Source organism: Rhinolophus sinicus, chromosome 3 (genome assembly GCF_057876585.1).
Source record: "Rhinolophus sinicus isolate RSI-liver-muscle chromosome 3, RSI-T2T, whole genome shotgun sequence".
Classification (NCBI taxonomy): domain Eukaryota; kingdom Metazoa; phylum Chordata; class Mammalia; order Chiroptera; family Rhinolophidae; genus Rhinolophus; species Rhinolophus sinicus.
In genome coordinates this window covers 192985160-193000776 of record NC_142503.1, presented here as the reverse complement: position 1 = coordinate 193000776, position 15617 = coordinate 192985160, and the positions used below count along the sequence as shown (strand labels likewise).

Sequence of the window (15617 nt, the reverse complement as noted above, 5' to 3'; positions counted from 1 at the left end):
GTCGTCCACGCCCTTCCCTCTTCCACCATAATGCAGACGGACACGTGACCTCAGAAGTCACCCATTTATAAGATGGCAGAGCCACCTGGGGAAGCAGCCTGGGCCCCTGAACCACCACTGTGAGGAGACCCACGGTCAATGAAGAATATCCCCTGTGTGCAGCTTTTCAAGAGAGGAACAAACGACTGTGTTTGAGCCATTGCTGTTTGGGGGTTTGTTACAGCAGCAAATCTTTACTAACTCAGAGGGCCAGAGGCTGGGCCTGGGAGGCGGGCAGACCTCAGCTCAGTCTCGAGCCTATTACTTGGTGTCTGAGTGCCATGAGCGGGTCATCCATTAATCTCACTGCAGACTGCCCTGGGGGGATCCCTGTGCCTGTTTCCTGGATGAGGAAACTGAGGCCCAGAGTCACATGGCTAGGAAGCCACAGGAAGGGAATTCACAGTTCACAGAAGGGCCCCAGGACCTTCCAAGCCCTCTCTCTCCAAACATCCTGGTCACCAACCCCCTCAGGGCTCGGCTGCGACTTCAAAGTGGATGCAGAGAATTCGGCCACATCACTGCCAATGGCCAGGCCTTTTTTAAAGCAGAGACCTGGATTGTCTCTGCCCATCACCCTGGGGACATTTTAGAGGCTGATGCCAGGCAACTGGGGAGATGTCTTGGTCCAGCCCATCTCATCTCTAGGCTGTGTTGCTGTCCCCAGGGATGCCCCCCACACCCCAACATGAGAAAGAAGCACCCCCTTAGCTCTATCTCTGCATGGCACATTGTAGTGTCTTCAAACCCAGCCACCTCTCTAGTCAGGGGTGACCTGAGGAACATGCCACTGTACCAGTCAGGGGCCCTGCAAACGGGATGACCAGCTTTAGAAAGAAAAATACAGGACGTGCAGGGGACACAGAAGCCTTCGCCCAGTCAGCCCCCGGGGGCCTGGGTCCAAAACCGGGCCATTGGGCCCTGGAGCCTGGAGACTATCTTCAGGCCCCAGCAGTCCCTCTCCTGGGACGTGTGGCACAACAGACACCTGATCCGGTTGGGCCAGACATTGATGCTAAATATAGGCACAGAGGGGCCAGCAGTCCAGCCGAGAAGGGCCACAGCAGAGGCCTTGCATCAACAAGGAAAGTCAGCTCTCCTCCCAGGAGCCCCGGGGCTGGCAGCGCCTATCGCTGCAGGTATCCAGCCGTGGAGCACAGCCCTGGCTGTTGGCAGGCGCGGGTACATGTCCAGGTCACACGCTGTTCTGGGCCAGGCCAGGAGCTATGACAGTGCAGTTTGGGGCTGATGCCGGTCAGCTTCAATGCCACCCGAAAAACTGGGAAGAAAGGAAGAAAAGGAAAGAACAGAGAGAGAGAGAGAGAGAGAGAGAGAGAGAGAGAGAGGATTAAAATTTAAAATCGAAACCCCGTATGAACAGAGTGAACTTAGAACAGAGTGAACTTAGAAATACATCTTCCAGTCCCTGAGCTTCTGTCCCCTTAGCTGTGAAATGGAGATGGCCATATCTCATGCGAGGGGTCCCCCAAGAGCCTCCCAGAGGGTCAGTCTCACTGGGTGCGTACAAGACCAAGTGTGTACATGTGTGTGAGAGAGTGCCCGTGTGCACAAACATTGGCAACAGACACAATTCTGCACAACTGAATTCTGCCCAACGGCCCATTACTTTGAAATTACGTGTGACCCGAGGTTAAGTACCAGAATTCAGAGACTCTTCCCAAGTCATTGTTATCCTTTTTTTTTTTCTGATTTTGAAAATATTTAGGTAAGCTTCGTTTGCATTCCAACTGCTTTACAATGAGAAGTTTTCCTCTCAGTGTTGTTTCAGAGGCACTGCGAGGTTGGAGGGGCCTATATTCTTCGCTGCACAGTACAGCCCCGTCCTTCCAGGCTCAGGGCTCCAGGCAGGGGAAAGATTTGCATAAAACTTTTCCAGAAGGGCCAAGATTAGCACCTTGGTGGCTCGGCCCATACTCTTTCCAATGTGTCAGGTGCCTCTCACCCCACATGTGCACACACACATGCACTAGAAAAGAGATGGAGACCTATATTTTTAGAAAACAAGAGACTTCCAGTTACTTAATATTTTTATAAGAGTAGTTCATTTTCCAACTGTCCTGCCAACTGCTGGATTAAATTCAGCTCTTCTCTCCACTTAAAGAATGTGAGCTATGTGTGTTTGGCGTGTGTGTGAACTAAGCATCAATAGTGCACGTGTGCATGTGTCTGAATGTGCCAGCTACCAGCAGGGGTGTCTGGTCCTAGCAGGGCTGAGCCCCACCTAAGGCCTCCCCTTTCCTGCTTAATGGAGAAACCCCAACCTTTGTGGTGACCACCGAGGCTGTTCCCTCTGCTTGCCTCAAATCATGGCTGCATTTCCCTCTGCAAGGACCTTCAGGGCTGCTTTACGAGCCCTGTTCAGTGAGTCACCCCTGTAACAGTCACAGGACATTTGAAATCCAAATGCCTGGCCCTCCTGATAGCAGCTATTCCTGAAATCCACAGCCGCTCTCTGGAACGGGAAGAGAGAGCCTACCCCTTCCCCTCCGCCACTCCTGCGGACTTCGTTCTACTCCCACAGGCCCTCCTCCCTCTACACACCAGCCCCCCAGCCAGGCTTTCTCCACAGCGGCACTGTGGACACTTAGACCATTAATTCTACATTGAGGAGCCTGTTCTGTTCATCATAGGACATACAGAAGCATCCCTAGCCTCCACCTGCTAGATGCCAGTAGCAACCCCCACCCTCAGTTGTGGCTACAAAAATGTCTCCAGGAATTGTCAAATGTCTCCTGGGGAGAAGTTATCCTCAGTTAAGAACCATTGTTTCCAACAAACCACCATCCCCTCCATCTCTATCAGGATGTTTAAAGTGTAACAACCTCTACCATTTATGTCTTTATTCATATATACATATACACACACATATATTATAATATATATATATATATATATATATATATATATATATATATATATTAATCATTGCAACCTTCCTATAAGGCATGGGTACTGTCAGTTCCCCCACCCTCTCATTTTATAGACAAGAAACCAAGGTTCAGAGAGGTTAAGTAAGTTGTCCAAGGTCACACAGCTATCAAGTGGTAGAGTTGACAGATGACTCCAGAGTCTGGGCTCTTTGCCACTGGGCTCCACAGGGATGTCTGGGGCAGTCACCTTACCAGTGAATCTGTTCTGGGAATGGCCCCAGCCTGACCTTCTGGAATGGGAATAAGGAGATACAATGATACTGACACCCAAATTTCCTGTGCTTGAAGTCTCAGGCTGTTCACCAAAGCTTGTGGTCTATTGCAAACCACAACCTCCCCACCCCTGAGCATTTCTGGGAGTCTCCAGGGGTAGAGCCATCTTGAATGAGTCCATGAGGAAGTCTAGCCTGTCTTCTGGGCTCGTCCCCCTCTGGTGTGAAGGGGTTCCTGCCAATTGCCCCCCAACCTGGGTTTTAGGGTCTATGGCACGAAGTGATTATCAGTCACTAAGATCACACCGCAAGCTGGGGGAGAACTATGGAAAAACACTGAATGGATTTCTGGAAGCTGTGGCTTCTGCAGAGCCTCACCAAGCTCCTCATTCTTCAGTCTCAGTTTCCCTTTCCTCAGAAGAAGGACGCTAGAGCAGACGAAGCCCAAGGACACCCTAGTTCCGACATGCTTTGCTCTCTGCTCTTTCAGTTCTGTGTGGGAGATGCCACCATCACTGAGTTCAGGCAAGTCCCAGGAGGGCCTCGGTTCCTTCATGAGGATGACGATGCCTCCCTCACAGGATGCTCGTGCAAGGGTCTGGATCCCAGCGGGGGCTGAAAAATGGGGGTGTCTGCCCATCCCTTCTTACCCCCAGGACGTTGGGACCCCTGATCCAGCCCCTACATTCCCAACCCTGCCCCATACCTGGAACCCTGGTCCCCTCACCAGAGCAAGCCAAGGCCTCCCCAGGCGTGCCAGATCTGGCTGACATCTTTGTAATGTCACATCACTGGCCACTTGGATTCCCTGAGGAGCAAGGCCGAGGTGAAAACTGAAGCCTAAGCACAGTCAGCTGCCCTTCAGCTGGCTGCCCCTGCAGAGGTGCCAAATGGGTGACAGCTGATATCTGGAGAGGCAGCTTTGCTCCTGTGAGCTCTGTCTCCAGGGCTGGGCCAGAGACTGCGTTCGTGAGGCCTCTGCCTTCCTGCCTCCACTGCAGGTATGGAGGGAATGCCTGTGACCTGGCCCCAGCTCTGTGCAGATGGCAGGGGGCCAGCCAGAAGCTGCTGCATCCAGCGGGACATGCAGTGTCCACAGCCAGTGGCTGGTCCCTGGGAAGGAAGGTGGGCCTGCTACAGGCTCGTCTTGTGTGGGAGAGGCCTTTCCCTCCAGCTGAAGGGCAATGAAAGCTCCCAGCTCTGCTGTAAACATGTCTATGTCCATGGGAAACCTGTTCCCGGCAGCTAACCTGGGATATGGGCCACTCAGGGTTTAACTTTGTTCCCGAGTTCCCAAGTGTGACTCAGGCATGGCGAGACCAAGCCCTGGAGAGGTCGCGTGACCCAGCCAGCTGGTAGAGCCAGCAGCCTCCAGGTGGGAACAGCCCAAGACCCCCTGGACACCTGACCTGCCTGACCTACAGGAGATGCCACCCCCAACTGCAGGGTCCCAGCATTTGGCATTTCAGGAAGAAGAGGTCCGTGGATGAGCATGAGCGTCTCCTGAGCGCTGGGCCCTAGGTAGGTTGTTTGAGCCTCATTTAACCCCCTAACAGCCATGGGGGAGAGGAGTAGTCACTCCCCATTCTCAGAAGATGAGGCAGAGATCCAGAGAGGTTCAGCAAGGGGGGACTAGCTGGGGCCATGCTGGAAACAGGAGGGGGTGGTGCTGTGATTACACTTGGCTGGCGTCTCCCAGCAAGGAAGATAGTGTCTGCACAGGGCTGGCCAAGCATGCCCCCAGCACGTCCCCATCAAGCCCTGGACATCTCCAGGGGCAAGACACTCACTGGAGAAAGTCAGAGCTCAGAGCCGATGGCGCTGGGGCCGCGGGGTTTCTGCTGCAGATGGCTCCTTCCCCACGGGCTGAGCCCAGGAGTGTGATAACCGCTCTCTGCTCCTCGGGAGGGATAACTCAGGATGGTTGGAGATTTGTAAGAGGGGGAGTGGGATTTAGAGCAGGGGCTGTGAGGCTGGCTGAGGCCCTGCCACTTCTTCCTGTCCGGTAGCTCCATCCTGGTCACTCTTGTCTGGAGGGTCAGTCATGACCAGGAAGGCTCCAGCTGGCTGCAAAGAGCCCAGTGTCGCACGATGGAGTTCACACCTCAGATCCGCTAATGTTGACGAAAACCCTATAAGATCCCCCTGTTCATCCCTTTACATGCATGTGGAATGCTGGAGGGAACAGGGCCAGGGTCAGGCGGCCCCTTACCGGTCCCCAGGGACCCTGCTGGGTGGTGATACCTGATCCTAATGGTATCAGCCCACAGCTAGGGTGTCATAGGGCGTGAGGCTGGTCTGCCCTCCTCTCCCATCAGACGGGTGAGGGTTACGCCCTCATTGTGCTCCCTATAAATGGGAACACTGTCTGTCTTCTCTCCCTGAAGTTTGCCTTGACCCCTGAGCTGGGGGATTGGGGGGTGGGTTCCTGAAAGCTCCAGAAGAATGGCACTCTCAGTCTACCATTCCCCAGACGGCACAGGGCCCATTTTAAAGAAAGGAAGAGGGGTCAAGACTTCTCTCTGCCTTCTCCTCACTCGTCTGCTTCCCTTTCCATAGATGTGCCTCCCTCCCTCCCTCCCAGGACTTGGGGCCTTTGTCTGCCCTCCCCTCCCCGCCGTCTGCTCTGTGTCCCCTCCAGAACCTGCCCAGGAGGAGGAGCAGTATCTCGTCTGTTCCTCTTCATCTCTTGAAACCCAAATAAACTGATATCAAGAGGCAGCCAGGGCTGGGGGCCAGGACACCGAGGCCGCAGGGGCGCTTATTTTAGTGGGTGATATTTCATTACTGGGTCAGAGCTGTCCCAGCACTTGGCACTGACCCACATCCCAGCTCCTGCCGCCCCACCCACCCCCTCACTGGAAGAGGTATCACTTTCATTAGGAAAATATGGCGGTATTGGCTCTCTCTCTGGGCCCTACGAGGTGTGGGGCTCAGGGAACTGCATGCGTGCGCGCGCACACACACACAAATACACAGCTTTATTCATGGGAATTCAGATTGAAATAAGCATGGTGGGAAGACTGGAAAGGAGAGGCCTGGGGTGTGTGTGTGTGTGTGTGTTTGTGGCCAAGAGCCAAGCTGAAACATGGCAGATACCATGTTTCCCTGAAAATAAGACCCAGCTGGACAATCAGCTCTAATGCATCTTTTGGAGCAAAAATTAGTATAAGACCTGGTCTCATTTTACTGTAATATAGGCCTGGGTTTTTATAATATAATATAATATAATATAATGTAATGTAATGTAATGTAATGTAACGTAACGTAACGTAACGTAACGTAACGTAACGTAACATAACATAACATGATATAATATAATATGAAGACCGAGTCTTATATTAATTTTTGCTCCAAAAGACGTGTTAGAGCTGATTGTCTGGCTAGGTCTTAGTTTTGGGGAAACACGGTATGTGCCAGGCGTTGTTGTAGGCGCTGGCACACAGCAGGGAACAGAAAGACCATCCTAGATGGGAGAGACAGGCACTGAACTCATGATAAATAAATATGCAATAAGTAAAGGGGCCTAGTTAGGACCAGGAGAGCAGAGCCCTTCTGGGGCCACGTGTGAGCCCGGGGGCTTTCCCTTGGTGGCCACACCCTTCTTGCCCCCTGTTTGGTTTTTGCCTCTGCATCTACCCCTCATTTGACCCTCTCTGTCCCCATAAAAACCTTCCTTGGAGGCCTGTTCCACAGGACCACCTCTGGGGTCTGTACCAGGGCTCCAGAGGTCTCTGAGGCCAGGCCTTCTCAGACGCTAAATGTAATTTGTCATTAGGGACATGCAAATTACAACTGAGAAACAAGATACCACTAATGCCCATCAGAATGGATAATATGAGAAAAGAGGGAACGTGTCAAGCGCTGGTGAGGACGCGGAGCGCCTGGGAGTCTTGTATGTGGCTGATGAGAATGGAAGGTGTTACCATAACTCTGGGAAACTGCTAGCAGTTTAACCAAAGCTGAACATACACCTGTCCTATGACCCAGTGAGGCCCATCTTAGACGTCTACCCCACAGAAATGGGTACACAGATTCACCAGAAGACGTGTACTAGAATGTTCATCGCTGCACTAGTCATAATTGCCCCGAACTGGGACCTACCCAAATGTCCACCAACAGTAGAATGGGTAAATTGTGACATAGTCGTAACGTGGAATACTACACAGCAGTGAGAAGGCACAATTCGTAACTACATGAAACAATGTGGGCAAATTTCACAATATACTGTTGAATACACAGCTGTGTTCCATTCATGTGAAGTTCAGAACAACCTGTGCTGCCAGAAGTCAGGAAGGTGGTCCCCGTGGCAGGAGGTGGTTGGTGGTGGTGCAGCAAGGGGGGCAGAGAACAAAAGGGGGTTCTGGGTGCTGGTAATATTCTCTCTTTGATTTAGATGCTGGGTGTGTTCGGTTTGTGAAAACCCATTGAGCAGTACCTTTATACGTGTGATTTTCTGTGGGTGGGGGTGCATTATACTTTAATAAAAAGTTTTTAAAAATCACTGCTGTTTGGGCCTTGACTCAGATGAAGTAAATCAGAATCTCTGGGGTAGAGGCAGGTGGAGGTAAGTTTAACAGGGTTCTAATGTGCAGCTAGAGCTGGGAACTGCTGAGTTCCCTGAACCTTTCATTGCGGAGGTGAGTCGCCTGTGATAGCAGCAGTGGACCAAACTGTCTTTGTCTCAGGCTTTGTGCACTTGGACCCACAGCATCAAGCCTCCTGACTGGGGTGAGCTGAGGATCAGGGGAAAAGCACTTAGTCCCCAATTTGTATTCGTAGACTTGTGACGCCCCTTGTGCTGCACCAACATTTGGATCCCCCATGTTATGGGGAACAGAACTGTGGCCAAAGCACTGGCTTTGTGTCAGGCAGACCTTGTTCAGATCTAAGCCGTCACTTAACATTGTGGGACTATGGACACACTCCCCGATCTCTTTGAGCCTCGGTTTCCTCATCTGTGAAATGGGTTGATGATAGCACTTGTTGGGAAGGTTGTGTGAGTGCAGTGGGGTGATGTCACCATTTTTAGTCAAAGTGTGTGTGGCCAGCCCCCTTCCCTGCCATCTACCCCCAGTGCACTTTCTGTTCCCTGTGACTCTTCACCCACAATTTGAGCTCTTGATTTGCAAAAGTGGACTACAGGCATAAGGCAGCAGGATGTGGAGAGTGAGTTTCCCCAGCACCCTCAACTTTAAGAGGTTTGTCTGGACTGTAAGGGAGAGGCGAGGCAGAGGACCACCTGAGAAGGCCATACCTGGGGAGGGTTCTGTGACAGATAGAGAGCAGAGGGACCTATGCCCCATCTTCGCTGCGGAGACCATGCAAGCAGCTGGACCCCTGGGATCACTTCACGGAGCCCACTAGAACTTCTTACTGCTGAGGGAAATCCCCCCACAGTAAAGAGGACAGCCCCTCTCTGCTCTTCTCTTGCACCCCCACCATGGCATGTGGTCTAACCTTGAGGGCAGCCCAGCCCCAGTAGCCTAAGGGACCTGTCCCAGCAGGGGCAATACGTGATTCAGCAGGTGCCAGAGTAGCTGGGACACAGCCCGGGACTTATCATGTCCTCCTGTCCTCAGGACCAGATAAGACCTCCAGAACCTTGGCCTAACACCAGGGAACCCTGTATTCACTGAGATTTATTTTCAAGTGGAATATTCCATGTGAGTCTGAAGGCATCCTGAGTTCTCCTGAGTTTGAGTTGATAAATCATAAATCCAATATCCTCTAAAGGGTACGGGCCTTTGAAACTGAAATTATTTTCCACTGAGAGGAATGGACCAAGGGTACATTTCCAGGCCGCCGACTCTGGCCTGAGATCTGGATGCACATATGGGTGTTTAAGCTCCTGGAACACTCAGTGCACTCCTGGGTGCTCAATGCAAGTGACTGTATGTGTTGCCTTTGTCACCTGATGCTGACATTCTGTGCCATTCAATCAATGGCAGAAACAGGGGATATTCTTCCCTTGCCCTGGAGGAAGGGTTCCCTTCCACTGTGTGCCTCTGCCCAGGGCTTGCCCCCACGCATGTGTGTGTGTGTGTCTGTGTGTGTTCCCCTCTCCTCCGTAGCTCCAGCCTCATCCCACAGCATCCAGCAGCTGGATCCCTGGTACCTCCAAATGGCAGGCTCTGCAAAGGTCATTTACGCTGAATACTTTCATCCCTTTCTTCCTGTCTCTTTCTTCCTCTCTCATTCAGCCCATCTTCCTTCCCCACCCTCCTTTCTCTATAGATAGCTCTCAATCTCCCTTCTTTCTCTCTCTTTCCCACCCTTCCTGTCTCCATCCTTTTTATCTCTCTTCCGTCCCTCTCTCCTCTCCCATTTGCTTCTCTCTCTCTCTCTCTCTCTCTCTCTCTCTCTCTCTCTCTCTCTCTCTCTCTCTCCTTTTTTCCAGTCCATACTGTCTTTCTCTCCTATTCCTCTTTTACTCCAGTTTCTCTCTCCCTTTTCATCTCTTAGACAATCACAATTTCTGTCTCCTTTTGTCTTCCCCGTTTTTCCCAATTTTCTTTTCTTCCGTTCTTCCGCACATTTATTCTTATCCTCTCACTCTCTTCTTTCCGTCCTCTTCCTTCTTTCTCTCCAACATCTCTTTCCATTGTTCCTCTTTTTCTCTTCATTCTCTTTCCTCTTCTCATCTCTCCCACACTGTCTTTTCCCTTGTTCTCATCTCTTTATCTCCCAGCTCTGTCTCTCTGTTCTCTTTTCCTGTCTCTGTCTCTTCCCCGCTGCATCTCTCTCCCTTCTCACTCCCTCCCGGGGAAGTTCCAGAAACATACCCATATATGGCCTCCATGTCAAGGATTACAAGTGATGACATCCCAGGAGGGCCACTGCTCCGAGATGCTCTCTGAAGTGAAGTCCGTAACTGATGCACGCTGCAGGAGCTGAAGGCAGGACCACGGCTTCCTCCATGCAATCTTCAAACAGGAAATCTGAGATTCATAACATCTTATAGTTTGGCTTGCCATCATTGGTCATGCGGTGGGCCCGAAATAAACTCCCTGCTTCAAAGGAGAGTGTTTCAGAGCTGCCAGGCAGAGCCGCCAGAAGCTTAGGGCCAGGGCAGAAGAAACACTGGGGGCATGTGCTGAACTAAGACACCCTCAAGCAAATCCTTTTTATTATCCCTGAACGGTCCCCTTGTTTCAGAGCCTAACAGGTAATGCATGCTTTCAACTTTCTTATACAGATCTCGAGAGTGTTTGGCTGGCTGGTGCTCACCACCGTGGTGCTTATTCAGGACCTTTTTCAGTCCAACTGCTTTCTCCCTCTCTCTCCTATGCTTTTGAATTATAAAGCATGGTGGTGACTTTCACTTTGGATTTGGGGGACATAGAATCAGCCGTTTGCGTGTACTTACCCATTCTTCTGGAGGACTCTTGCTCAGAATATCACTCTGCTGTGCACTTCTAAAAATGGAAATGCAAAAGCAGTTATCAAAGATGCTATTGTTGGTTCATAGGCCTTGGGCAGTATGTGTGAGACAAATGGCTTTCAGAAATGCTTGTAGGTTGGTTGAATAGATATTTTCATGCATGGGGGCGTCCATTTCATGTGACATTTACGGATTGTCTACATGTGCCCAGTATTGTGGGTGCAACAGCAAGCAAGGTGCCATGGACTGTCCCTGCAATGGCTTGGGATTTAGGAGAGGAAATAGAATCTGGAAACAAAAACTATGGCTCAGTGTAAAGAATGCAAAATGTTACGTGGGAATGCAGAGATGCGAGAATACCGTGTGTGTGTGTGTGTGTGTGTGTGTGTGTGTGTGTGTGTGTAAGCATGAGGACAAATTCAAGGAAGCGATGGCCTTTGCAAGGACAGATGGGGTGTCATCAGGCAGAGAGGTCGGGAGAGGGACCTTCAGGTCAGCAAAGGCACATAGGTCAAGGTGGGTCTGGGTATTGGTGGGAAGCGCAGTGTGGCTGTGGCAAAGGGCCATGAAGGTGAGAAGTGGGGGTGAAGCTGGCAGGGGGAGCCAGAGGCAAATGCAGCTCTCCCCAGGCCAGGCAAGAGGATGGGACATATTCTAATTGTTTTTGAGCGGAACGTGGGGTTGGGGTTGGGGGTGAAGGCGGGATGTGACTTCAGGTAGCTCCTCAGGAAGCCGGGGGGAATGGACTAGAAGGAGGACGCAGGGAGGCGGGGCCTCTTAGGAAGACAGGTAAACGATGGAGACCTGAGGCTGAGTAGGGGCCAACCACCCGCCCCCTCCTCCTCGACACATACACACACACACACATACACACACACACACACACACACACACACACCAGAGAGTAGCCTCCCTGAAAGCTCGTGCATGAGGCAGGGGCTTGAGGGACTTCACAGGGGCCCAGGCAGAGCCACCTGGGACCAGCACACCAGCCACAGCCCTCACCGCTGCCATCAGAGGCCGGGGGCAGAACACAGGGAGGCGGCCAGTGGCAGATGCTCCAGTCACTTCCAAAACACTTGGATGGGTCCTGACAGCTGGTAGCAGTCCTGTTTACAGCACGGCCTCCTCAAGGAGCTGGCAACAGCCTCCAGCTGGCATCATTCTCATTTACATCATCCATTCTTACCCAAATGGGCCAGGCATGAGTGCCTCATGGGGGAGCGGGCATCCCCTTCCTCCTCCCTGGGGTAGGGGCCCCATATTATCCACTGCCGGTGACCTTACAATTGATAACACAATCAACACCCATGAGCGTTCACTGAGCACTTACTATGAGCCAGGCACTGAGCACAGCGCTTGTGGTGATTTCTCTCACTGACTCTCTCGAGGACGTCAGAGTTAGAGGTGATCGTTTCTCCCACTTTCCAGATGGGGAAACTGAGCTTCCAAGAGGTTAAGGGTCTTTCCTAAAGCCAGACAGCTAGGGGGTGTTGAAGCCAGCAATCAAATCCTGGCCATTTGGCCTATTGGCCGCCGGTGCCACATTCAAAGTCGCGGTCTCCGGCGGCCTCCCAGGGCACCAACACAGCAATAAACAGACCTGTCCCTGGCACAGCCAGGGCATCATAAGATGCCTGTATATGGTGGACAGGCTGGATCCAAGAGAATCTTCCCGAAGGAGACACAAAAATATCCCTGGGCCCGCCCAATGCCCTTCCATTTCTGAGCTGCAGAGAGTCAGGCTGCCTGGAGGAGGTGGCTGTCACAGGACTGATTTGTATCTTTACTTCTCATCCTTAGCACCTTCTTTTGGATTAATTAATGCCCAGCAATATAAATGAAGTCATTAAGAGTTTTGCAATTGAGGAAACTCTTTGAGAGGGTCGTGATGGGATAAAAGTAAAGTGATTCCTAAACTGCCTGAATTCTCTAAAGAAAAAGACACAGAAGAGAGGAGTGGAAAAGAGAGGAAAGATAAGGAAAGCAGAGAGAGGAGAAGAAAAAGATTTAAATAAAGGTTGGAAAAGGGGGGGTTGAGGACAGAAAGAAGAAAGATCCTAGCTGATTTTGGTGTGATCTCTGTGAAAAGATTTGCAGCCAGCCCTGCCGTTGGGCCCCGAGTGAGAAAGGGGCTTGGGAGGGCAGCCCTGCCCCTTTGGACCCTTCCCACTCTGCAGCCTGGAGCTAGAGCTTCTAGAACACTTTGCCTCCCAGGAGCCAAGGTGAGGGGCCACGTTGTCCTGGTGCCCAGAACAGGGCTGGGCAAGGCTGCACTTGGGCTCTAGAGACCTGGAGGCAGTGCCGTTGGAAGCTCAGACCTTGGCAAGCCCCACCCCTCCTCACCGCCACCCCAGGCTATTGGCACAGATGTCAGAGCCTGGCATTCGCTGAGCTCTGGCCAGAAACTGGGTAAGGGGCCTGGAATGCTGTGTCCAGACCTACATGTAGCCAAGCCTCACTGATGGGTCTGGCTGCAGCAAGAGGAGGACAGGAAGATGAGCCAGGAGGGGCGTGGGCGGGGGTAGCTGTGCTAGGACCAGCCCAGGGCCTGAGAGAAGGGCCAGCCCCCTGCAGAGCCAGAAGTACCCTCCACTTGGGAGGCTGAGGTGAAGGTGGCTTGGGGACCAAAGAGATTCAATGGCTTGGGGACCAAAGGAATGAAATGAAAACTTGACATTCATGGATGCTTTTCTTCACTGGTACTCATGGCACCTCCATTATGGAGGGAGTCTGAATCCTCCCCCTACCCCCACCATACAATTGGCACAGAGTGTCCCGGGGCGTGGTGAGTGGGAGCAGAGCCAGCTTTGGATAGGTTTAAATCCCTGGCCGTCACCTCCTACCTGGGTGACCTTAGGCCAGTCATACCCCCTCTCTGGGCCTCAGCTTCCCCTCCAGCCAGTGGGGAGAAGAGCTTACATTGTGGGGTCAGCTGAGGCCTGCAGCCCTGAGCAGAACCACCCTGTACCATCCAGCAACCCTGGCCCCCCTCAGAAGCCTAAGGTCCGGGAGCCTGAGGGAAGACATGAGCTTTGTAACCAGCATCAAAGTCTGGGATTAGTGACGCTGGGAGGGGCTCTTCTAGAATCTTTAGAGTCTGGACAAAAGGCTTAAACTCCCAGCAGCTGTGAGGCCTTGGACACCAGCAGCCAGAGGCCTGCCAGCCCTACCCCACTGCAAAGGCCCGCGCTGGGGCTTTGACCTGGACCCCTCTGGGGGCGGGGTCCAGGGAGGTGGCCTGGATTCCACTCTCCCTCCCCCCAAGGCTGGCCCACGTCTTAGCCAGAGCAGAAGCTTCCAGAGTAACCCCTGGCCACTGCCCAAATATTCATTGTCAGAGGGTCTGATGAAAAGAGGGGCAGTCAGGCTTGGTCTCAACCCACTCTGCCACTGACAATCTGGGCCTCAGTCTCACCATCTGGGCAATGGGAAGAATCTTACTCATTCCTTCCCCAGGGATTGAAGGTCAAGTGGTGCAGTGCAGGAAAGTGGCCAGGAAACAGTGCAGGGACCCACAAGCACCAGCTATTTTTATGGTTTCGGTTTTAAAGCAATAGGACCCAGGGAGGGAAAAGAACACTCTAATAGATTATTGCCACGGGCCCTCCAGCTGGAAGTGTTTCCTCAGATATCCTAGGAGCCTCCTGGATCCTGAGGGAAGAGCACATCAGAATGATAAGTTTCGATATAAACTTACTGGGCATTGCAAAGGATGGGGTTGGGGACCCCGGGGCCAAGGAATAGTCCAGGTCAGTTCCCCACTTCCGCACATGGCCCAATGCTAGCCCAAGCAGCCAGTTCTCAGGACCACCTCAGGCTAAGGATCGTGTGATGTTTGGGAGACCTTGAAACTTTTGGGATAGATAGATAAGTACATACGTTATATATGTATATTATACACACATATATGTAATCTTTTTGAATACTATGTACATTGTTTTCAGTTTAACTTGGGCTTTTACTCAAAGCTTACAAAACACCTGGAGTGTGCTGTTAGGTACATGGATGAGGACTAGGCATGAAGTCAGAAGACGTAGCTTCTAGTCTTTTCCATGTCAGTTTCTCCCAGGTGTGCCTCATTTTCCTCAGCTGTAAAATGGGAACAATACCCGTACAGAGTTTTATCATGTGGCTCAAATGAACAACTTGAGTGCATAGATTCACTGACTGCACGGGAGGCATTATGGTCATGGTTCTCCAAGTACCTGTTGTCGTGTCTGAAGGTCTGAACCATAGTGCTTTGCACAGGAGCCCCACTGAGCAGCCCACACTCACACCTAAAAGACACCAGCGGGCCCTAACTGAAGTACTTAGCGTGTCCTAAGATCTCAGCACTGTCAAATGAACTACGTGCTCACGGAACCTCCACTACTGACATTGGTAGGTGGTCACCTTGTACGTAAATTCAAGCCCAGGATTAGAAGGAGTGGGGTGGACTGGGCTGTGGATCCTTCCAATGTCCCTAGGACCGCAGGTCACATCAGCAGGAAGGGAGGAGGTGGCAGGAGGGGTCGTGGGGAGTGGAGAATTTGGAAGTGGCTGGCAAATCCTGCCTGCCCGCCAGGCTTGTTTGGGAGGGCATGGAGATCTCCTTCCTTCCTGAGCTCTGACCCCGTTCCTGACCCTGAGTGGGGCTCTGCAGGCTCCGGAGTGGCTGGCCAGAACAGCCTGCGGGCTGACAGCCACAGCTTCACATCGTGACCTTAGCTGTCAACAGAAGGTGGGCTGCAGTCGCTTTCACTGTCGCTCTTTTTAAGTGGAGGAGAGTGTGGGACTATCTAACTCCCTCCCACTGGGGCCCCTTGGAAACTGCCAACTGGGAAGGAGTTCCAAGTACAGTGTCTAAGCAGAGATGGGTCAGAGAAGACAATCGCAACATCCTGGGAGCCAGGGGATGACATCAGCAGATTGTCATGGGCCACCAGCTGGGTGCTGAGTGCCCTTCTCCTCATTTACATGTTTACCACTTTTCATCTGACAACACCTCTATAGGCCAGATGCTCTTATTATCTCCATTTCACAGATGGG

The 15617-nt window shown here is 52.1% G+C and overlaps 1 protein-coding gene and 1 long non-coding RNA gene across 3 annotated transcripts in view; one reads left to right on the top strand and one right to left on the bottom strand.

The window, feature by feature from the left end:
- Nucleotides 1-50: 50 nt before the first annotated feature.
- LOC109454753 (uncharacterized) lies at nt 51-12344 on the bottom strand. Its single transcript, XR_002138518.3, has 4 exons — nt 11920-12344; nt 10572-10620; nt 9988-10143; nt 51-1318 (listed from the first exon to the last, which is right to left on the bottom strand). It is a non-coding gene; the product is annotated as an uncharacterized LOC109454753 (long non-coding RNA).
- ASB2 (ankyrin repeat and SOCS box containing 2) overlaps nt 10049-15617 on the top strand; it is a 39025-nt gene continuing 33456 nt past the window's right edge. The window contains exon 1 of one of the 2 annotated variants that reach the window (XM_019745667.3): nt 10049-10370. The gene's annotated coding sequence lies outside the window, so the exon portion shown is untranslated. The remainder of the gene's footprint in view (nt 10371-15617) is intronic. The other variant, XM_074327004.2, reaches the window with a different exon arrangement.